The 24,114-nt window shown below is 39.8% G+C and overlaps 1 protein-coding gene across 1 annotated transcript in view; it reads right to left on the bottom strand.

Annotated features, from left to right (window-relative positions):
* DNAH6 (dynein axonemal heavy chain 6) overlaps positions 1-24,114 on the bottom strand; it is a 5,071,261-nt gene that overhangs the window by 4,622,431 nt on the left and 424,716 nt on the right. The window lies entirely within an intron of this gene.

The raw sequence follows: 24,114 nt of genomic DNA, 5'->3' as shown, positions 1-24,114 counted from the left end.
AAACAAAAGGGCAATAAAAGAAAGTCATATGGAACAAAGGAATATTTGTTGTTAAACAAAGTTATAGTGGAGAATTGTAAGAAGGGGAAGAATCTAAGTATGGCATGGACATGTCAAACATTTGACAGTATTCCACATTCACAGATAAAACAGAGCTTAAAACTGTATAAGATACACCCTCCACTGATTGATTACATTACAGCAACCACGAAACAGTGGCAAACCACTTTGCAATTAAGCCATAATAAAGGATAAATTATTATTCTAGGGATAAAAATTCAAAGGGAGATATTTCAGGATGACTCTTTGTCACTGTTGCCTTTTTGTCTTGCCTTTAACCTATTCAGCTGTCTATTTAACATGTTAGGTCACGGCTACAATTTGGTTCCCAGAAAACAACAAAGTGTAAAGACTTCTCGTCTTCTTTTTGTGGATGGTTTATAAGTGTATAGTTTATCAGATGAGGAAACTGAAAGCACAACTCCAAGTGTTCAAAACTTTTTCAGATGATATAAGAATGTCATTTCGTCTTGATAAATATGCAAAAACAACCTTTAAAGCAGGAAACCTGCAGCACCAAGAAAACATCAGCCTGGGACAAGAATGTGATATAAAAAAACTTGAGCAAGAGGAAGTGTATAAATGTTTGGGAATTTATGAAAGAGCAACAAAAAAACATAAACAAATGTGAATAAAACTTAGGAATATTTTAGAAGACTAAAATTAATATTGAAAACAGCTCTGATATCTAGAAACAAAGTCCAAGCTATTAACAAATTTATTCTTCCTGTCCTAGCTTGCAGTTTTGGAGTAAATGACTGGTCCCAAAAGGTGTTGGATCTCTTGGACAGGAAAACAAGAAGGATGCTTCATGCTTATCAAATGATCTATAAAAATCACTGTATACCAAGAATATATATTCCCCGTTCTGAAGGAGGTATGGTCCTCCTCGAAAGTGATTACATGTATAGATCTTCAATCATAGGGCTGCATATCTGCTAACCTCAAGAGACCCAAATGTAGTGAAAGTTTGAAAACATGAGGAGAATAAGTTTAAGATGACTTCCCTGCTTAGTTTAACAGAAGCATATCAGTGTCAAGTAGGAATGGAAATTAAACAAAAGTAAATACAGATCAGGCAGCAACTGAATGTGCCAAAATACAAAAGAAAGAATATAAGGTGAAGGATCAGTTGATAAGGCAAAAAATGTGGAAAATGCATAAATATGGTTTCAAGTTTAGGAAGCTTTTCAACAACCTCATGTTGATCAGGACTGAAAGCAGGAATGGTTAATGTGAGGTGAATTTAAACCAAAAGATGAAAGGTTGATATTGGCGGCCAAAGATTGTGAACTATGTATATGTTGGTTTACAAAGTCCACTGAACATGTGGGAGAAACAGGCAAATGTAGGTTTTTGTAAAACTGTATTGCAAACAGTCTCACATCTTGTTGCTAGTTGTGATATTCTAATGGCAGAAGGACTGTATACTGAAATGCATAATAATATGGCAAGACTGTTGCATTGGGGATTGTGCAAACATTATAATACTGAAGTAGCTGATAAACACTGGAAACATGCGCCACAAAGCAATACAGAAATAATGACGTTTATATCACATGGGATCACCCATTACCAACAGTTCAAAAAATAGATATGACAAAACCACATATAGTAGTCCATGAAAAGAATACAAAAGTACCATTGATCACTGAAATTGCTAGACCCCGTGACTACAGTGCCTTACATACAGAGAGACACAAAGTCATAAATACCAGGATTTGTAGGCAGAAATGAGGGCAATGTGGAAGAAGGATACACAGACAGTTCCAACAGTAGTAGGAGCAACAGGGTCTTATAAAAAAAGAATTTGCAATCCTACTTAGATATGCTACTAATACATGTAACCCTGTATGAAATACAGCAAGAATCATCACTGGGCGCATTGTGGGTACTGCGAAGAGCACTTCATGCTAACATCAAAGAGTGAAACAATACTAATTTCATGAACTTTAATCATACGTTGACTTAGGAATGGGGTCTATTCCTGTCATGGTATTAGAAACTCAAAAGACTTGGAGAAATTAAAAAAGAGATTATATAAGAATGAGAGGTAAAAGCTGGCTCTCTGAGACAGTAGCTTATGCATGGAATACACTACAAAATTACATTAAAGCAAGGACTAATCTAGATATTTTTAAGAACAATCTAGACACTTAAAATGTTTTGGTATATTAGCGGGCTAGAAGTGCATTATTGAATGTGCTTGAAATATTAGTATCTATGTATGTACCATACAAAGCAGTTGTTCTGTCTCTGCTTTCTGTGTATTCATACTTAACAGTGATTCATATTTTACATTCATTACGCAAGAAGGTGGAGCTAGGGTCACTACAATATTATGGTAATGAGGTGATCTATTACTGTAAGAGCTTGGAATGGTGTGATCTCAGCATCACTGTGATATGGTAAGGATATTTGTGGCTGTGATAGCAGGTTTCCTTGCACCACAGGAGTGCTCATGAGTGGTAGGAGTTTACCTGCTGGAAAAATTAAAAAAAAAAATAGGAAAAAAATAAGTTAAAATCCTATTTTGTATTGATTTTGCTGCTCAGGTCTATTAGCTGAGCAACTGGTTAACAGGGCTGGGGGATCAGTACAGTACACTGTCTGTACTTGTACAATTCTAGTCCTGTAAGCTACCTTACTGGGACCAGCCCACACATAAATGATGTACTGTTTCTGAATAACATACAGTCTTTGTGAGGGAGGCATTTATTTGAGCACTCTTGTCCACAGACTTACTATGGCTACAAAATTAGCTAAGACTGTGTACAAAAACTTATCTCATGGTGTAATAATCTCAGTGAATCACACAGGGCTTTGATATACAGTTCTACTGAGTACCAGCCCCACTCTGTGGGGCATAATGTTCATGAATACCACCCTGTTTCTAAAGATGTAACAATAAGTATAAGCACCTCTGTTTCCAAACTAAGGGTTGTGCAGCATTTGCAGATGGTCCTCTAGACCAGGTTTTGTACAGAAGATACTCACCTACAGTTAGACATTAAGAACTCAGCATCATCAGAATGGGATGGTGGGAAGGCATCTTTACCACACATGATTTCTCATCAAAGAGCTATTATTCTGGTATCGAACATAGCTCAGAAATGTCAATTATACAGTAAATCCTCACATATTGTTATCATATTAAGTACTAATCCTAAAGTCCTAGGAGAAAGAGTGAACTATCTTATATAAATGAAATAAAAGCAAAAATGAAGAAACATGCAATATTTATTCTAAAAAAAGTGCATCATTTGGGCAGATTCATTTTCTGCAAAAGATAAATAAGGCTAGTTTTAGCTGATTTAAAGAAATTAATGAGAACCTTCTTGTGTCTGGTTATTTACTAGTTGCTATTCATACTCTGGTTTACCCCTTGGCTACCCCTCATACAGACCTGACTAGGACCTGGTGCCCTAATTAGGTGAAATGGACTGAGAATAGTGATATGTGTGTTTATGTGGGCTCCTTACTGAAATGTTGACACTCATAAAGCCAAGTGCAGATGCACTGGAAATAAAAAGGCGGAAAATGGAAGAGAAGATCAAATATCAAACATTGCTCTTGTCCTTTAAACTAGTTATTTTGCAGGGAGGAAAGCCATCTACACTCATCGAACGTATATATACCAACTACAGGCCTGCCATACCTCAGAGGAAAGGGAATTTTGCAAGAAATGGCAATCTTGAACTGGGTGTATGTAAGTCATTTTTTTTCTGCCATTTGGTCTCTGTATTAAAGGACTCGCTTAACAGGGTCATGACATTTCAAATAATTACCATGTCTCACACACACACACACACACACACACACACACACACACACACACACACACACTTTTTCTCAAGGCATTATCTCTGGCAAAATCTTAGTCCTAGTCCTTTATGGAGCAGTGTGCACGGACACTTCATATACCTTTATTTAGTAACAAACACAAAATAGAAATCATGATGTTTTTCAGCACAGTAATGTACTTTCTATATGGGTCTATATTGAATTAGCGAATGCTTAAAAAAGCTAATGCTGATTCATCGACCCTATGTAAGTGAAAGCTTACAATCCCGAACACCCAGAACAGCGATTTTTTTCACAGGGAAAAAAAATCGCTGGGCCGGTCTTAGGAGTTTGACATTTCCTCCACTGTGGTACAATCTCGGAGTTGGTATATTTAAGTAGGGGAGGTGGGGGGCACAACCCCCCACATCGGGGGGGGGGGTGGTGAAGCCCCCCACATTATATACTGTTTTAAGATTTTTTTTTTTTTCGTGGAACAGTGATTTTTTTTTTTCCCCTAGGAAAAACTGTTCTGGGTGTTTGGGATTGTAAGCTTTCGCTTAAATAGGGTCAATGAATCAGCATTCGCTTTTTTAAACGTTCACTGTTTCAGTATAGACCCTTCTATATTGCAGTGCTGTTTCATTATGCAACAAAGTTAGTGAACAGTTCTTCTCATTTGAATTTCTTTCTTAGTAATCTCTCTTTTCTAAGATGTGAACAGCTCCACTCACACACAAGCTGAGTACTGTACAATTATTTGAAACAAAGAAAGCCTAATACCTTCCTCTTTCTCAAAACAAAAAAAATCCAGTCATCTAACTTCTGGCTTCAAAAAGTCAGACATTTCTTGTTTTGGAGCACTGAATATAGTTCTTTTTGTGCTCCACAGGGGGAATGCCTGATACAAAGCTGAAACTTTTCTAGTTTTGTTATCACCCTTGCCAAGCTTAAGATGAGAACCTCTGTCATTCCTTCAGACAACATCATCATTAATTCTTACAAATATGAGTTATAGCAAGCTTTTCAGTTTTTCTGACACACTCAATGACATAATTCTTGCCCTAGTTCAAGGACCAGAAACTGAATGATGGTGGATGCCAAGGCAGACAGCCTAGAGATCATATCAGTTTTGGCATCAGCCTATCCACCCTTTTGAGAAAGAGTCCATTAAAATTGCTGTAGGGGCAAAAACTATTAGGTCATCGGCAGGTTCTTATCTGGTGCTGCTTGAGCTATTTTAAAGAAGCAAAGTCAGTTATGAGTTGGACGTTTTGGCTAAGAGGAAATAATCTTTGGTTTCAATGACCTAATTGATGGAAAAACATCTCCATTTGATAACAGAGCATCAAGTTTTCACATCAAACAACTTACTGGAGAGAAAAAAAAAGGTTCCTTATCCCCATCTGTTTGTAATGGCAAGGTCTCCTGACCAACATCTAAAGAATCCATTTGAACAATAAAGCTGAGTATTACCAGGACTGGATGTGCACAGACGGCCACAACAAGGAAAATGCGCAATCAGTACCCTCAGTCCATTTTAACTAGTTAGGGCACCTGGTCCTAGTCAGATCTGTATAAGGTGAGCCAACGGGCTAAACGAGGCATAAATAGGAACTAGTAAATAACCACGCCCAAGAAGGTCCTCACTAATTTTTGTTAATCAGCTGAGACCAGCCATAAATGGTTCCATCTTTTACACCAGTGGTTTCAGCAAGTCACTACCCACAAAATGCCCAAGAAATCAGGCCTCTTCAAGGTCAATGGCATACTTTGTCTGACTGGTCACAAGTTCAGTCTGTGTAAGGGAGCAGTCTATGAAATTTCATCAAATTGCTAGCTCAGTCTTGATTACAGATTAATGCACCATCTAAACTTATGGCAGTATAATGGCTTTGTGGCCATATGAGCTTCTCTGACAATCAGTAAAACACTGTAGGGCATACCATGCATCCTACAGAGGAGGTCTGTATATCAAACAGTCTGTCTGTTGTAGGAAATTATCAGCTTCTCCTCTGCCCCTTTTATGACAGGTGTCTGCTGTTGTCCTCTTCATTTGGTCAAAGTCACAAGGTACCTGGCAAGAAGAGACCTCTCAGTAAGAAGAGCATTCTCAGTGACTTTGTCAACCAATGGCATGTGGCAGACACCAAGCTAAGAGACAGAGTTCAGCAGCCTGATGTCAATGTAGAAACATGTGCTTCAATTAAGTGTGGGAAATAGCACAGTAGGGTGGGGCTACACTAGTCACTATGGAGAACTTCAGACATGCCTAGGGTCTTAGTATTCTTTACTTTATTAGCAGCGCTCTTGAATTTAGCTCCTTCTGTCAGCTTATGTACTTCATTCAGTTACAGTATCATGGATTATTACAATACCATGGCCAGACAAGAAGGAAAATACATCAGTATGATTTGTTATGATTTGTGTGAACTCTTTTATTTACTTCCACTAGTAAAAGGACAATTTCTCCTACTCTTACTTCTAGCTCAGAGTCAGGTTCCATCACCTGCCTCTGCCTGCATGTTGCTACCATAGTTTCCTTATCTCACTAGCTCATAGGAAATCAGTTTGCAAACCACTATACACTTCTCTAATAAGCAGATAATGACTAAAGGTGGAAAACAAATCCTGTATCTTGTGTCTGTGAGGTAAACAGCTTAACAGTTATGCCAGTCCCAATCCCCTAGTGCTTCTATTGCTTCCTGTCACTCTAGTGCTTTAGAATATTTACATTGAAAACTTGTATTCATTTATCAGATAAGGAGACTTAAGAATGAACTGGCCTCACTCTTTCTTTGATTTTACAGGGTCTCTGACAATTGTCTAAAAATATTTTCCTCAACAACATTCACTTTCTCCAAGCTGAAACACTCTGACATATTTACCCTTATTTTACATGTGGTAGTATGGCCTTTTAATATCTGGTCCACATGGCTTACTACACTGACATAGGGAACCCTTTCTTCTCCCCATGTCCCTTTTGCCTATATCCAGAAGTTCCCTGGATAAAGCCCAAAACATAGCTCAAAGAATTAAATTTTTGATACAACTGTCATATGTCATCTATGGTAAACAGGACAAGAAGTTACAAATAGTCCTATGTTTTTTCCCTCTTGACAAATGACGTTATACAATAGTGCCTATGGTGTTGTAGTGAACTGTTCCACTAACTCATCTGTCCATGAATGATACACAGAGGTTCTTATTTTCAATTTATAGCATTTAATACATGGCTACTATCACCCAAGACATAAAAGTAGTTTCTCGATCCATCAGAACGTTAGTCTGGCTATAAAGTACTACTAATTCCTTGTCTGTGTTGGCCTCTGGATATCTGTCGGTTTAATCTAGGATAACTAACATATAATGCTGGCCCCTAAAAGACCTTCACAAAAACCTTACTACATCCATAGCTATCCTTTCAAATATGTATACATAATAGCAGGTTCCCGTTATACTTATGCCACCTAGAGATGCTCTGTTTAGAGTCTGAAAGGACCAATTTTTTTTCTTTCATAAGAAATAAAGTGCTGGTCAGATTTTCTGATTGTTTTTGTCTTATCTAGATAGAATTCATGCTGCCTGTAGACATCCAGCAAATGAAGAATCCTTTCCCTTTCATTTTGTGGACTGGGAAAAATTCTAGAAGATGGATCCATTGATTCAGAGACAATTCAGTTATAATGTTTAGCATAATGGAAGGGTTAGTTCTGAAGCTAACCATGTCTTCGTGGAATGCTGAGACAGGAGTGTATATCACAGTCTGTAACAAAGAAACTCTTCTGGAAGATGTCAGGCTACTAGTAATACTGACTTCCAAGTCAAAAAGTTTTAAAGATTCAGACACTGGTTCAGAAGGTGATGGGGATAGTTTTTCAACAGTGTAATTCAGGTTCCAAGGAGGAGGAATACATTTCATGGGAGTTCTAGGATGTCTTTAAGAAACTGTTTGACCTCATAACATGAAGAAAGAAGAGGGTCAATTAGGAGGCATGCTGAAATAGCTGACATGTGCACAACAATAGAGGTGAATGCTAGACATGAGCTGAGCTGAGCTGCTCACACAAATATTTGAACATATTGGGGCCATACTTGATATGGGTCCTGCCCCTGGTTAAAACACTATATAGAAAATCCTTTCCATTAAGTAATACTTAACTACCTATCACATGTTTTTAGAGTAAAGGGGCATGAAAGGGATTAGAAGCCTATCATCCAAATGGGGAGTCTGACATTTGAATGAATGAGAGAACCCTTTTGTTGTGTGAGCATGTCCAACCTGTGAGGTAACTTGTGATGACTGCCCTTGGCTAGGTGAAATAAAGAGAGAACCAATGCTTTCTGGGCCAAAAGGGAGTCACCAGTAACATTTAGGATCCTCTTTCTGAAACTGTGAAAAGACCATTGGGATGAGTGGATAGGGAGGAAGATATAGACGAATTTTCCTTTCCATGTAAAGAAGAAGGCATCCATGTTCCAAGCTTTCTTTCACAGACATTATATATCTAGCTAGCTATCTTTCTATCCTTTGTTAACTGGGTAAGTCCCAATAGGCTAGCAGTCTCTTTTCAGGGGAGAAACAAGGTGGTATTTATACTACTAGGGTAAATGAAGCCAGGGCATCATGGAACTTCCCGAACTCTTGGTAGTTCGGGGAACGATTTGTGTGTTACACATCCTGACTTCCTGTTTTCTGTCCAAGTGTGGGAGGCAGCCAGGAGGAACAGGAAGAAAATATGGCTAATTCAGCTTTGGCTGAAAATGAAGTGAAGGCTGATGAAAACGTTGCTGAAATGGTAGAATCGCTACCAGAAGTTTTTTCTAATGCTGTGGGCGCAGAAAAAACAGTGATATTGAAAGAAAAGGAGATTGTAGCTGTAACAGAAATGGACTCAGAGGAAAACTTTCAGAGGAGCTTGTTTGAAGGAGAGAACGTTACCTCTGAGAAATGCATAATTATAACCCTCCAATCTGGAGGGTTGCGGGATGATTATTTGGAAGAAATGGTAAACCAAAGTGAACCAGAAAGTGGAGCAGCAATTTCATGGAGTGACATCACTGAGAAAATAGAAGAACAAAAAGGAAAGAAGAGGCTGTGCCAGAAAAAGTTCAAGAGACAAAAACGTATGCACAAACTGTGGGAGAGGGAGCAAAGAAAAAAGAAGAAATAAAAGAAACAAAAATGTATACAGTACATGTGAGATGCAAAAAAGAAGAAGGTCTGGACTGGTATAAGGTTTGGAATGCTGTCATAGCACCCCTGGCTGTCAAAGCAAAAGAGGTAAGAGCATTCATTTTAATTAATAAAGAGACTTTTTGTGACCTAATTTTGAGACTGGGCAGGCCATGGAAAATTTTTTGGGTGCATATGAACAAAAGAAAAATACTCATCCATAGTCAGAATATGTAGTGCAAGCTTTTTAGAGACAAACAAAAAGAAGAATAATGATCCAGTTTAGAACTAAAGTTGAAGCAAAAGCACTGAAATAACATTTGTAACTATATGTAAAGAAGTAACAGACACTACAAAAGTATATGATGAAAAAGGACTATGGACTGGGGGACGGGAATGTGAAGTAATACTGAAAATGGAAAATGATAATGTTATGCACGTACCTAGTATTATTAATGTTAAAGGTAATAGGGGTTTTGTGAAATACAGGGGTCAACCAAAAACTTATTTTTGTGGAAAAAAAATGATAATTTAATCAATGAATGTGATAAAAAGATGTTATTTATGTGGTAAAACAGGGCATAATGCAAAAAAATGTGTCAATACTGGTCGTTCATGGTTTGAATATGAAATGAATGTGCAAGAAAATGAAAATGAAAATGAAATTAGAGATAGCAGAATGTGCTATACAACAAAATGTACAAAAAGATGTAACTGATAAAGAGGTTATACAAGAAGTTAAAGAAAATAATAAGGAAAAAGAAACAGAGGGAAGAACACAGGGAGCTCAATGGACTGGTTAATCGAAAAATCAGAAAACACTTTGGGGAGAAAGGATGGGTTATTACGAAGTGATACTCTGTCCTTATGAAAGATCAGACAAGGGCTCTTGATACAGAATGCTTATAATTCAGACGTTCTTCTGGCTGAAGTTATAGCCACCAGAAATAAGGATGTCCATGACAGGAATTTTAGATCACATGTCACAGCCGGCTCAAAAGGGGGCAGAGAGAGGGACTGCAGAACCCAAGACAGATTCCATGCCTCCACTGGCTGTCTGATGGGAGGCCTGCTGTGGAAAACACCCTTGAAGAAGGTCTTGCAAAGGAGAGAGGAAATAAGTGGCACTCCATCAGACCCGTTATGGAAGTTGGAAACAGCTGCTAGATGGACTCGAATGGTGGAAGCTGGGGCCCCCTTGTCAAACAGTTCAGCCAGATAATGAGGAATAGTGGCTACGGGGACTGAGAATGGGTCTAGCTTCTGATTACATGACCAAATAGAGAATCTTTTCCATTTGTCGCTGTAAAGTTTCCTGGTGGATGGTTTATGAGAGGTCAAGGTAATATCACGGACGGGTGAGGAGAGAGTTTCCTGCCTGGCAACTAACGGAAGTGGAGAAAATAAGCTGTCAGCTTAACAGTGGACAGATTCAGGGGAGTCAGCCCTTGTGGGTGAGATATGAGGTCCTGACGAGTGTCTAGGATCCAAGAAGGTTGTAACAGATGAGGTCGAAGGAAGGAAAACCACACTTGACGAGGCCAGAACAGGGCAATGTGGATCACTTTGCTTCTCAACCAAATAGCTTTCCTTAGAACAAGGGGAATAAGAGGAATCGGAGGATAAGCATAAAGGAGACCCATGGGCCAATCATGAATTAAAGCTTCTCTTGGTGACTCCCCGAGAGGGGGAAAGAGGGCAAAGTAGCTGCTGCATTTTGTGCTTGAAGGGGAGGTGAAAATGTCGCAGCATGGCTGGCCCCAACGGCTGAAAATTTCCGCCACCACATTTGGGTTGAGAGATCACTCATAAGGATGAAGAATGCATCTGCTCAGCCTGTCCGCAATCACATTGGAGCTCCCTGGGATATGCTTTGCAATCAGAAAGTGGTTGGAAGCTATCGTCCACTGCCAGATTTTCATGGCTTCGCGACTTAGGGGGTAAGATTTGGTCCCTCCTGTTTGTTTTTGTACCAGATCTAGGACATGTTGTTGACTGGACAGCAATCATTCCGGATGGTAGGAGCGGATGAAAAGCTTGCAATGTCAATAGCACCGCTCTTCACTCTAGGGCATTGATATGCAAATTGACCTCTACATCGGACCACATGCCTTGGACTGACTTTCCCAGGAAGTGGCCCCCCCACCCCATCAGGGAAGCATCCGTGGTCACCGTGATGCTGAGCTGTGGAACTTGGAAGGGGCGACACCAAAGATTTTCATCTGTACTCATCCACCAGAGAAAATTTTGTTTGCAAATGTTGGTGATGATAATCTATGAGCTCAGGGGGTGAAGACTGGGTATCCACTGGGTCTGAAGGAGCCATTGTAGTAATCTCATGTATAGTCTGGCTAAGGGAACTATGGGGATGGCTGCAGCCATAGATCCCAAGGCTTGGAGGACTTCCCTTGTAGACACCTTGCTTCAACAGAATATCACCTGAACTTGTGCCCTTAGTCTCTGAAGCCTGTGGACAGGAAGTGAAATCAGGCTTAACTGGGTGTTGAATATTGCCCCTATAAATTCCAGTTGTTGTGATGGTGGAAGGTTTGATTTCTCCCAATGTATGGTGATGCCTAATGACTCCGCTAGAGCCAGTGTGTAGCAGAGGGCCCTGACCAGAAGACCCTTGGTGGAGGCAGAGAGGAGCCATTCATCTAGGGATGGAAACACCTGGAATTCCTGAAGTCTCAGATGAGCTGCTACCACTGCAAGGCATTTCATGAACACTCTGTGGGCCATCAAGAGACCAAAAGGCAGGGCTCTGAATTGGTAGTGATTGGCTCCCAACCAGAAGTGAAGGAGGCTCCTGGAGCATTTATCCATCTTGATATGATAATACACATCCCGGAGATCTAATGAGCACATCTACACACCCTCCCGCAGAAAGGGGAAGATGGACTGAATCATGACCATGCAGAACTTGGTCTGAACAACCGATTTGTTTAGTTGTCTGCGGTCCAGAATGGGCCTCCAGTCTCCTGTTTTCTTTGGCACCAAAAAGAATCTTGAGTAGGACTCTGATCCACACTGATCTTGGGGGATGTGTTGGATGGCTCATTTTTGACATAGCTTTCGTATTTTGAAAGCTGCCTCCTCGCTTTGACTGGGTGGAACATCGGGAAGAGATTTCGGAGGTCTTGGATAAGTTATTAGGGGAATATGGTAGCCTCTGGTAATGATTCTCTGCACCCATTGATCGTTCATAATGGAGAGCCAGGCAGCTTGGTGCAGAGAAAAATGTGCCCTGACTGCTTCCAGAGGAAAGCAATAGGGCAGCACCTCAGGAGAGTTGATATGGTCTACCTGTGAAGTAATCTCTAGAGCTCTGGTTCTGGGGACCCCCTCTGCCCTGAAAGGCACATCTTCCATTACTGGGACCCCCTCTGCCTTTGGAGGAGTCCTCACCACGTGCATCTTGGAAAGGACCTTGAGACTTCTTGTGACACATCTTTCCACTGCTCTGATTCCTGAAGAAGGAATGCTGAGGTTTGGAAAAGTGTACGCCAACAGCAGACAAGGTCTTCTTGTCTTGCTTGCACTTGGCAAATGTATCCTTGACCTTAGCACCGAACAGAACAGATAGTTCAATAGGGGCATTTAGAAAGGAAGATTGAAGGAGTCAGCGAGGTCGCAAATGCGCATCCAGGCATGGCACCTCATGACTACGCCTGCACCCACAGCTCTAGCTGCTCCTTTGGTTGCGTGTGACAGTAACCTCATGGATGAATTAGATATTGATTCTAGGGTGACAATTTGGGAAGCAACTTTATCTCATGCTCTATCCGATACTTGGCCCGAGAGGGTTCTGGAGAGTTTGGAGATAAGATCTCTCTGGAGCCTCGTAAAACATACCAGAAAGTTCAGAGACCTAACTGTGAAGGTTGCTGATGCAAAGTCTCACTTCCCTAACCTGTCCACTACCCGGGACTCTCTGTTGGGTGGGTGAACAGCAGGACTCTCTTCTGCAAGGTACTTTTTTGTGGCTGCTGCCACCACCATAGCGTCCACTGGCAAACCTCTAGACCAATGGGGTTGATCCTCAGGAGGGGAGAGTACTTTGTCTGATCTCCTGGGGATGGCCTCAACGGAGACAAGGTACTTCCATGCCCATTGCACTATGAGTTTAACCAACTCATCAGCGGGGGGGTCATCCAAGAAGTAGAGGACCGAGAGTGAAAGGCCTGCAGGAATACAGATTCCTCCGAGGAAGGGTTGGAGGACTTCCAGTCATCCCTCTGTTTCAAGATTTCCATGATGTCTCTGAAGGAGACATTGTCAGGGGCTGAACACGGGGACCCTCCCCCATCATCGTAGTCCATATCTTCCATGAGGGACTTCTCTGGGGAGTCCATGTGTTTCCTCTTATACACCCATTTCCGAGGGGGTTCTTCGGTGAGAGCATCGGAAGAAGACTCACAAAGGGAAATGCCCTGGACAGGGGTTTCCTGGACCTTGTGCTCTCAAAATCCGGGGGGGGGTGGCCTTTGACAGCTGCAGCTCAGAAGGAAATGGGAGAATAACCAACGGAGGAGGATTGCTAGCAGCAAGCGCCCTTTCCATCACCCAGAAAGCGGGCCCACACAAAGAGGAGGGGGAGCCTGGAACCGAAGAAGACAAAATCGGAACCGGGGTCTCACCCCGCTCCAGACGGTCCTCCCCTGGGGACAGAGTCTCAAGCAGACTTGGAGTGGCAGTCACCCACGGAGCCGAAGTCGGGACCGACAAAACCGTCAGAACCGAGACCGGAAGTGGGGGTTCCACCCCCCCCAAGCATGAGATCCGACAGAACCGACACCCAAAGGGGTCTCAGGGCCTCAGGCAGTGTCATTGTCGGCACCGAGGAAGGGAGTCCTCTAGTAAAAGTTGGATAAATGGGCCTTGGAACCAAGGGATTCAGGGAAGGAAAGTAAGTAGGGGTTGCTGGAGAAATAGACCCAAAGCCTGGAGTGGGATAGGGTCTAGGCAGATTTGAAATTCCCCTGGCGGTCAGCAGCTGGTCAAAAAGATGCACCACATCCAATTAGGAAAGGCTGCTGGTGGATCTCACTGATGCCCCTTAGGGGGAATCAGGCCGGTCCAAAAAGGGGCTGCAGGCTTGTCTGGCAAACGGGTCCACAGTAGACGAGTATTGGTCTGTGGTGTATCACAGAACGGCATAGACGATTCCAATTTTGAAACTAGCAACAACAGTATGGTTGGAGCTGTGAACAGGCTCGGAGCCGAAGTTACAATAGGGGTGGATGACAAAAATGGTTCCAAGGTAGTTGTCGGAACTGATATCGGAGCAGAAATGGGAAAAGTCGGTGCCGAAAGAGAAACTGATAAGCTGGTCAGTACCAAGGCAGTAGATGGTGCAGTAGTCATCGGTGCCGGGGTAGGCGCCAATGAGGCAACCTCGGTAAGCTTCAATGGAGCTGAGCTCGGAGCCGATGTAGTAGTCTGCACCGAGGAGGCAGAACGGTGTTCAGATGAGGACTTATGGGTTTTGTGCTTTTGACTTTTACCTCTGTGGGTCCGAGTGAGGACGTTTCTTGTCCATAGAAGGAGGGGATGAGACCTCCATTGCAGAAATAGCCTCCAAAAAAAGGCGAAGCAAGTAGGCCCTTTAAAATCAGTTTGTTAAGACATTCATTCAGTGTCCGCTGACTGAAACTAGCACAAATATCACACAGGGGTTTCGCTGACAAATGCGGAACCCCCAAACAGTACACACACTCTTCATGGAGGTCACTATTCGTTAGTTTACCACTGCAAGACGAGCAGTGTTTAAACCCCATAGTTTCCTTCTTTTCAGACATCCCAGAACACACTCTCACACAAAAGCAAAACAGTGAGGAAAGAGAGGAAATGAAGAAGAGAGAAAGGAAATACCAACAATGGTAACAAGATACCACAAGGGTAAAAAGTTAGAAATACCAAGAAAATACCAACAATGGTAAGAAAGAAATACCTGTGGGTAGAGCTGAAACAATAAAGATATCAAGAACAGATTATAAAGAGGGAAAAACTTTTACAAAACTTGTAAATATATCAGAAAAAGGCACTTAGCTGGAGAGCTCGGCGAAACGTTGCTATATGGCTGTGTGGCAAACGAGATCTGAGGTAACTGAGCAAAGGGAATTGTGGGTAGTAGCTTAGCTCACAAGTTTTTTGGTGCATGTAAACTTGGTATAAAGCCGACTCAGTTCTGAGGGCTCGGAACCGAATCCATCAGTGATGAATAGGAAGAAGATTAACAACTTCAGATAGTATTTTTAGATTTTTAGAATGTATAAGGACAAAAGAAGAAAAGAAAAAGAGAGATATAATATATTAAGTCAAGAAACATTTAGAGACTTATTAGAGAAGAAAAATTCTTTTTATGAAAAAGAAAGAGAAATACATAAAATGAATACAATTAAAATTAACAACTTGTTATATAAGCAAAAATATTATTTACAAGGAAAGAAAGAAGATGTAGCACCATATTTGAGTAAAATAATATAAGGAAAAATAATAAGAGAATTAAAAGATAAGAATTAAACATAAGACAGAACCCCTCACTATCACTCTTCAAGAGGAACCTTGATGAGTGGATGGGTAATAGAAAGTTCACACCGGGGATCACACCAACAGCACTACTAGATAGGGGCCAAGGGTACTAGCTGCTAGTACAAGGGTCTAGGGAACTACTAAAGGGGCGGTGAATACAGCACCACATGGCTGGGCTAATATATGCCTTCGGGCAGATAGCCCAGTACCAACCTATGAACCTAAAAAATAAGGAAAGTTAATAAATAAGACAGCAAGAAGGAATATATGAAATAAGTAAAGAATATGTATTGGAATTATTTGTTAAGAGAGAAGAACACATAGAATAAATTTATAAAGGTGAAACATTAAATAAGGAACATAATGAGTATTTAGAACAAAAAAATAACCATGAAAGAATTGAATGAAATCCTAAAATTTATTAACATGAATTCTGCAACAGGACTGGACAGAATTGAATATGATATGTATAAAGAAAAGAAAGAGTGTCAAAAAGTAATTTTTATAGAAGTTATGAATGAATGGTTAGAAAATGGAATTAAAGAAAAAACGATATGCACAGGAGTTATAAAATTTATATTTAAAAAAAGAAATAAAGAGGAGATAAAAATTGGAGACCCATAACACTGAATAATGCAGATTATATTTTTTATGAGAATAATAACAAAAAGGTTAAGGAACAAAATGGATAGAATTTATGACCAAAATGTATTTAGAAGAAAACAAAAAGGAAGTTATGAGTCATTATGGATAATAACAGAAATAATTGATGATATCATAAATAAAAATGTAGAACAGAAGGCTATGATAGGGGGATATAAGTAAAGCTTATGATAATATTCAGTGTAAATCATTATGGGGAATTTTGCAGGCATATAATGTAAGCAAAAAAATATTACAAGTAATAAAATCTGTTTACGAAAGGAACTATGTGAAACTAAATGTAAATGGTTGGATTGGGGAAGAAATAAAAACAGAATGTGGAATAAAGCAGGGGTGCCCAGCTAGTAGTGTAATTTTCTCATTAGTAAGAATGTAATAGTGAAGGAAATTAATAACATGTCAAGTAGTGGTGGATACAAAGTGATGAAGGAAGTACAACTGCTAATAATGTATAATTATATGGCTGATATTGTATTAATTGTTAAAAATAAAGTATGGATGGAAAAAGTAAATGAAAAATTAAGTATAAATTAAAAAAAATGGTTTAAGTATAAATAAGGAGAAAAGTAAAGGATTTGCTTTTGAAGGTATGACAGGAGGTGTTGAGCTCAATGAAAAATATATAAATATATTAGGAATAATGGTAGCGTTGTCACCTCACAGTAAGACGCTGCCCGGTTCGATTCTCAGCTACAGCGTCTTCTGCATGGAGACATGCGTGAATGGGCGTACCTTCGTTGAAGGTTGTGTGTCACGCCTGGTAAGCCGGTACGTAAAAATCAACTGCCAATCATTAGCGGACCGGAGTTCAGCTGTGGCGACCCCTAACCGGGAAAAGCCAAAAGACACAAATAAAGACACAAACAAACATTTGGAAGGAATGAATACAGACAACAACAATGGGATAATGTACTCAAAGAAGTAAAGGATATGACTAATTTTTGGAAATTAAAGATTTTCATATAGAAAAAAGCACACTTGCAGAACACCATGGTAATAGGAAAAAATGCTTATGTTGCTAGCATTTATATGATTCCTATTAAGTATGGAATTAATGATGATTATATTCCTTTTTATATGGGGCTCTAGACTAAATCCAGTCAAAAGAGGGATTTTGTATATGAAAAAAAGAGCAAGGAGGTTTGGATTTAAATAGCCCAATCGTGCATGCAGCATCTTTAATGTTATATAAGGTATTAAAAGGAATTATGAAGGAAAATAAAAACTTGATAGAAATGATACTATATTATAAATACAAAGAATTGTGGAAAGGAATGGAAGTTAAAAATGAAGTAAAAGCATTGTGAATGAAGAAATGAAAGAGCACTGAAACAAAATTGTGTTATGAAAAATAAAAAGAATATATATGAGAAAAATAGAAAGGAATGATACTTAAGTATTATAAAAGCATTTTATTGTATTGATCCATGGAAAGATTTAGAAGTAGATAAGAAAAAAGGCATAATGATGAGATATAATAACTATAAAAAGATTAAAGAATGTAATGATTTTTTATGAAGATTGTCTATTAGAAAATTGCTGGTTAAGGCAAATATGCCATACAGAAAAAAATAGAATATGTAATAAATGTGGAGAGTTTGAGACTACTGAGCATGTGTTTTTGAAATGTGAAGGAGTTAATAATTTGTTGAAAGAAATATGTAAAGATAATAGGGTGAAAAGTTTGTTAAAATTTAAACAAATAAATATGGACATAACAGAATTTGGTTATTATGCTGCACATAAACAGGAAGAAGTGAAAAAAATGGACAGAGTAATATTTTATGCTTCATGGACTATATGGAACGAGAGACTAAATGAAATTAAATACAATGGAAAATGGACTTTGACAAAGATTTTGGAAAAAATAATGTTTTGGTTGTGGATAAAAGAGTGGGGGAAATGCTTAAACTAAAGTTTATAATGTATGGAGATTTGTAAATAGATGTAAATATGTAAATAACATGTAATGTATACATCAATAAAAAAAAACCTACTCAGCATTGTTGCAAGTGGGGCCTAACTTTGCATGCGCATCCTGTTTCCATTACAGGTGAGAGGTGATACAGAGGAACAGGGAGGAAAATGGAGAGAGAAGGAGATAATACTGAAACCACGGAATATGTGCAGAATTTTTAGGAGATGTTTCAAAGAAATCCGTTTGATGGAGATGGGTCAGCAAATGATGGATATATAATTACAACCCTCCAGTTGGGAGGGTTGCAGGATGATTCACTTAAAGAAATGGTGATGCCGAGTGAGCCAGAAAATGAAGGAGGCATTTCCTGGGGGGACACTATGGAGAAAACACAAAAGGAGGATGAAGAGACAATCATGAAGAATAGTGGTGTGATGGAAAAGTATAAAAAGGCAAAAGGGGAGTAGCAGAAATTAAAAAAGGCAGAAGTAAATGACAAAGAAGTATGTGGTAATGATTCAAAGTAAAGAAAGAAAGAAATGGACACGTATAAAATGTGAAACAATTTAATAGCTTCTTTGGGTATAAAAGCACATGATGTAAAAGCATTTATTTTTATTAGCATTGAGACATTTTCTGACATTATATTTCAGACTGATTTTTCAATGGAAAATTTTCTTCGGGGAATATGAAAATGATAAAGACTGTAACCCTTGGAATCTTTATGTGATTAAAGCAATTAATGGAGAAACAAAAATAAAATTCATGTACAGACGCATTGAAAGAACATTTGAAAACTTTATGCAAAGAAGTACTGGCCATTGAAAAAGTTTATGATAAAAGGGGTTTATGGAGTGGCAGATGTGATGTAATATTGTGTTAAAAAGAGAAAGAAAAAAGTTATACATATATACAGTATAAACAGATAAATGTGGCATGGAATAAGGGTGTTGTGAAATACCGGGGACAATCCAAAACTTTCCTTTTTGTGGAAAATAAGGACATTTGATAAGCAACTGTGATAAAAGATAAAGCTATATTTGTGGGGAAATGGGACATGATGTAAAAATGTGAACTGAAATGTTACAACATTTATGGAGGGACTGTAAAAATGAAAATAACAGTAAGGAAAACAGAAAGAGAAGAAAATGAACAGAGAAAAGAATTTTAGAAGTAGTAAAAAATAGAAGAAAAATTAGATGAGGAAAAAATAAACAGGATATAAAAAAGGTTCTGACAAAAGTGATTAAAAAAGACATGATTTGGGTTTTAGTACAAGAAAAAAAGAATTCAACTCGTGAAGGGTAAAAGACAGAAAAAAATTAAAGGGAGAAGTAAAAAAGAAAAAAAAGGAAATTGATGAAAAATAATATATACAGCTAAAGGCTGAAGGTTGGTTTAATGGTTAAGGGTCTTTTACTCACAGACACAATGTAGAGTGTTTGATTCTCACCTTTGAGAGGAAAATTAACTTAGAATGGCCCATTACAGCAACTAGCCTAGTAATTAGCTGGTCCAGGGCACTGGAAATGATGAATTCCAGGAAGTGTTGGGCCAATGTATTGGTGCTTGAGTAGTTTTCCTTGTTGATGCAGGGGTAGTTGAAGTCTCCTTATATGAGAGTGTTGGGTTGGACCTTGATAGATTCCAGGGTGCCTAGGAATGTGGAGTGAGAGTCTAGAGACATGGTTGGAGACCTACAGCGCATATATACATATATATATATATATATATATATATATATATATATATATATATATATATATCACACACGGGTGGGAAATGCACAGTTGTCATTTGCCCAGCAGAGTTGAGGCACAGTGAAAGGTATCAGCAATTCTACATATGTTGAATGTGGGCTGAAAGAGAGAATGTGGAGGACTCACCGGGGTGAAAGGCTGAATGAATGGGGGAGCTCGATGCAAAGTGTAGTGAGGGTGTGATATTTCCTGAGTGGAACAGATGGGCAGTTGCTGATGGCAGCTGCACAGTAAAGGTGCAGAAGGACACAGCATCAGCAAAAGGTGGAGTGTTCTGAGGCCACTGATGTGAACCATGATTAAAAGATACACTGTGCACATCCCTGGTCACTAGGATGACCTCAGTGTAAATGACACTACCATCACCAACTGCAGGCAAGGATGACATTGAATTGTGGTACTGTGACTGCCTTTGCATGCAATGGTTAGGACCACTGCAGGAGAAACATCTTACATATGACATGCAGTACAGCAATCATCACCAGCATGGTATTAGTGGAAATGGCTACATCTGTATCATGGCACTGAAAATTCGCTGATTTATGCCATGCAATACACCTACATCAAGCACAATTTGTGAGACATGGCACTATCATCTGGTGGTACACTGCTCCATTGTGCTTCCCTTATGCTCTTCAGTGACACCACTACCCACATCTGCTGCAGGAGCAGTGGTTGTCCATGCACTCAATTTTCAGCTGCCAAGGATGCCTGTACTTCAATAGATGGTGATGATGAGGTACTAAGCTATCATCACTATGTCAAATGACAGGACTGGTGGAGTGTCTTTCATTACAACTGCTGCTGATATTGGCATCGAGTTGCCTAACTGTGCCATGAGTAAGGCACCATCACTATCAGGCACCTATGCTGCACTAGCATCAGGTATATCCTTATTAGGTATGGATTACCCCATGTGTGTTGCATGTGTGAAGACAGACAGATAAACAACAGTGTGCATTATGAATGAAATATGTAATTCCCACACCCAAGTGCAGCACCAGTAGTAAAGGTAACATACCGTAACTAGAATGAACATATATATGCTGCACTGCCTAGATCCTAAATATACCTAGGTGAAGCATATCATAATGTTTATCTTTTTCAGGCAAGTGTTAGTACTGCACCTGCTGACACAATGGCATATGGATATACCAACGTAATGCATCTCTGACACAGACATGCAATGTTGCCTCCACTCCAGCACCACATGAAGGCCTCATCCCAGTTTTATTGTAGGGATACCAGAACTCCTCTGTGTCCATGACAGTGCTGTGCGATGGCACATCTCCACCTGCAGCCATTGTCTTATACTGTATGTGACCACAACGGCTTTCATGAGAGTGTGGTGTATCATGTCTATAATTCACCTTTGGACCAGCTATAAATTCCTGTTGTGGTCATTAAAAGTACTGATATCTAAGACAATATCCTGCTATACATACCCCAGGACTGCCTTGTTTGCCTTGGTGGTGTTAACAATGTACCTACCATGCATTTACAAGGCCTCTTGCAATATCTCTGTGACTGAGGGATAGAGTTTTTAAAGCCACTGGTATTGCCTTTCTCCCACTGCAGCATCTGCACAGAAAATGCAACTATGGTCTTGTCTTAGCATACAATACTTGCTCACATCTGCATGTGTCCACCACCCTGGTAGGAATATGGCATTGTCATGTGATATGGCTGCTATACTGTGTTTTCAGTGGTTGTCTGGCCATGGCAATGAATTCAGGTCATATAAACACATACACCGCATTGACATACAGCCTATGATCAGAGTGTATGGACATGTAGCCTGTGTCTCATGCACACACCTGCAGCCTGCTTCATGCAGAAGGTGACCTTCTGCAAACCATCTCCTATTCCTGTCCACAGCACCCCATCAGTGCAATATTGTTTTTTCCCTTCCAATACATCCCACCGTATATATACTGGCTCCTTATAGAGTTACTGCAACCAGTGTTGTCATTCAGCAATGCCACAGGTGGTGTGCTGATAAAAAATGCAGAATGTGAAGTCTGCAACACAAAGTGGCAGTTGGGAAACTCCTAGGATCACCTCGTAAGAGGGGCATAGGCTGGTGAGGATGAAGGTGGAATGATGGATGACCACCTGAATTGGCACCCCAGAGGGCATCTTTATGGAAATGGCAGGGTCACAGAGCTGCAGGACCCTGACTACCAAGCCAGTACTGCCTGAGCCAGCTATGGTGTCAGTCAAGGAGGTGACTGATTTGTAGTTGCTTTTAACAGTGTAGCAACTTGGCAGGCAGATCTCAGCCCCATCTTATTCCCCATCATGATGTTCCTCTTTCTTGCATGTCCCTCCTCAGGTTTGGTGGCCCACCCTCCCAATCACCTACTGTCCATCCTACCTGTGTGTATGCATCACTCCTTTGTGCATCCACTTTATTAAATCTGTACTTCCGCTGTAAGTCTTTGCCTGTGCTACATATTAATATGTCTGGCATCCCCACCACCTTCCCTATACCCTCCTTCCTGCCATGACTGTCCTACTACTACTTCCACCCTCCATACCATTCTTTGTTACATATTAAAGAAGGTACCTTTCTCACCAAGAAACTGCGTTCTCTCTCCCGCACCCCTGCCACTGTTCTCTTCTCCTGTCATTCTTTATAAACCTCTGCTTGTTCCCCCCATTTTTGACTGTCCTATCACCCCATCTTCTTTTCAATTATTGACAAAACACTTGGCTGTGTAAACCCTATTTTGAGATGTCATCTATGCCCGTGTTGTGCAGGAGTGGTGTTTCAATCTGTGTGTGTGCGTGTGTGTGTGTGTGTGTGTGTGTGTGCGTGTGTGTGTGTGTGTGTGTGTGGACACAAACTGAGGACTGCACACTCCCACTCTGCTTATGCACGGCACTGGCCTCATGGTTTTTAATACCACTATCTCAGTGTCATACATACTGCTTTCATTAGATAATGGCTTGCTGAAATGCTGCATGAAATGGCAAGCAGCTCTCTCTCTTTATATATATTTATACACGTGTGTGTGTGTGTGTGTGTGTGTGTGTGTGTGTGTGTGTGTGTGTGTGGTAAGAAGTACTTCATTAGGGTAACTTCACCCAGAAATGCAAATTATCACTCTTGCAATATTCATTGCATATCTACCGCTTAAGCCTACCTTGGCAAACACAAATGAAACGGGAGATCTTAGGAAATCTCTCCCTCTGAAGGTTGTCATGAAGATGGACAAGCAGTAAAATAGCACAATGGTGGCAGGTATGGGGAAAAATCCTGTAAATAAACAAATGCAGTCACTTTATACCAAGTGACATGCTGAACAGTTTCTATGTTCATAGTATCATAACCACGATACGCCCCATCGTATGCTGTTTTATACATGGGTGAATTTGAAAAACAATTTATGTTTCAAAAATCTTTTTTTGTAAATAATGTTGTGTACTATAAATGTTACATAGATGACCTCATTTTTGTATGTAGGGCTGACAAGTTGCAGTTTGAAAAGTTTATGGATGAGCTCAATAGGAATGCACATGGACTTAATTTCGATTGGCAATGTAAGGATGATAACATAGCCTTTTTAGATGTTGAGTTTTACATAAATGGGCAGGGCAAAGTTCAACACAGACCATATAGAAAACCAACTTCGGTGAACAATTTTCTTCATGCTGATAGCACGCATCCCCCTCATTTACTTAGAGCGTTGCCATAGGGTGAATTCAGAAGAATTTTTTTTAACACTTCTGAAAAAAAACTTAGAGAAGGCTTCATGGGTGAGGTACATGAAAGACTATCACTAAGGGGTTATTCTGAGACAATTCTCTCTAAAGCCTAACAAAAGGTTTACAAACAAGGGCATGAGGCAGATCATCATTATTCAGAGATAAACCAGTCACAAGAAGAAGAAAATTATTTTTTGTAACAAAATTTTCTGATTTTTCTGGAATTTTGAAGGGAATAGTGAGACAGTTTTGAGATATAGTAACTGAGGATGTTATGGTGGGAAATCTTTTTCCCAAATATATTACATTCTCATATGGCAGGCACAATAATTTAAAGGAATTACTTAATAGAAAAAAAATCTATGAGATTGAGGATGGCAAATCTGTTGGAATGTATAGATGTGGGAAATGTTCTGTATGCAACAAGATTAAAACTTTACATGGCAATAAAATGAATGGGAAAGTATACTTTGCTATGGAGAAATTTAACTGCAACTCATGTGGGGTAA

This window comes from Protopterus annectens, chromosome 17.part0, assembly GCF_019279795.1.
Source record: "Protopterus annectens isolate FY-2018-M chromosome 17.part0, PAN1.0, whole genome shotgun sequence".
NCBI classification, from domain to species: Eukaryota; Metazoa; Chordata; order Ceratodontiformes; family Protopteridae; genus Protopterus; species Protopterus annectens.
This window is presented reverse-complemented; position numbering and strand designations above follow the sequence as displayed.